Below are 1405 nucleotides of genomic sequence, written 5' to 3'. Positions count from 1 at the left end.
TTTAACAAGGTAATAAACTACCTAATTAAGTCTCTTAATTAGACTTTAATGAGGCTAAAACTTACCTTATTCTAACAGCAAGAAAATGACTAAAATGCAGGAAAAGAAAAGACTCTTAAAATGCTGAAATAAAGACTCTTAAAACTCCTTAATTGCTAAAAATAACTCTCCTTAATTGAGGGAAATAAATCCATTAATCCCCCAATTAATTGTGTGTTAATTCTCCTCTTTACTGATTTAATAGAGCTGATCTTGGACCCAATTGATTAAGCAAACGGAATCGTTGATTTTATATGTGCCAATCCAACTAGCTTGAGGTGATATTACTTGAGCTATTGGAACAACAGCTTTTGAACCGTTCATAGGACTGTCCATATCGACAATAACCTCATCGATGCTATCCATGATCGTATCACACTAGGGCGAATAGCGGACCGGAAGGACCTTTTCACTACCGCATAGACCATATTTATACCGACCTTTGTCTTTACCTTTGATTGTTGTTGACCATGGTGACCCGAAATCCTAGTTTTCTTTCTTATTTGAAATCGTTTATCAATTTACTTTCCTTTGTTCTCTACCTTAGTTAATAGACAAACCCAAATCAACCCCTGAAAATTGTTACTTAGACAGATTAGATTTAACAAATAAAAAAAATTGTCTCCTTGTGGATAAAATCCCGACTACCTCTACTGCATTAGTTTAGGCCAGTTGGTTTATATTTGACAGGTGTGAGATTTAGCCTGTCAAATTTTGGCGCCGTTGCTGGGGAGGCAACGATTTTCTGTTTGCTAATTTTAGTTTGTCTCGTCTCAGGGAACATTAGTTCCTTGAGACTGTTCTCATTCCTTTCTTTAGTTTTTTGTTTATGCCCAGGTCACACAGGTCCGAGCTCGTACCATTCGACTCTTAACCAAAAAAGACTTTTCGAGCTAGACGAAATTTTTGGAAGTAGGTCAGTCAAGCAAGAAGACTTGAGTACGCTTGACGCTGCATACGCCAATTTTATTATAGAAAATCAGTCTTTTGAAGAAGACACTTCAGTTTCTGCTACTACTACGATCATGCCTACCCTAGCTAGTCACTCAGAACCTACCCTTGAGTCCATTCCTAAGGGATTCAAACTCCCTACGACAGACAATGGAACTTTTGAGATTAGACCATCTTACATCAACCTGGTAGAGAGAAATTTGTTTGGAGGGGGAGCTACGGAAGACCCTACTACACATATGGAGAGATTCGTTACATACTACTGCTCCATAACCTTGACTACTGGGTAACCCAGGCCCAAGTAAAACAAGTGCTTTTCCCATTTTCTCTGCGAGATGGTACTACAGAGTCGCTGCGGTATTTAGACATGGAAGATCAGGGGGTTACCGACTGGAACAGCTTAGCCCTTGCCTTC

The sequence above is a fragment of the Silene latifolia genome, chromosome 9 (assembly GCF_048544455.1).
Source record: "Silene latifolia isolate original U9 population chromosome 9, ASM4854445v1, whole genome shotgun sequence".
NCBI lineage: Eukaryota > Viridiplantae > Streptophyta > Magnoliopsida > Caryophyllales > Caryophyllaceae > Silene > Silene latifolia.
This window is presented reverse-complemented; position numbering follows the sequence as displayed.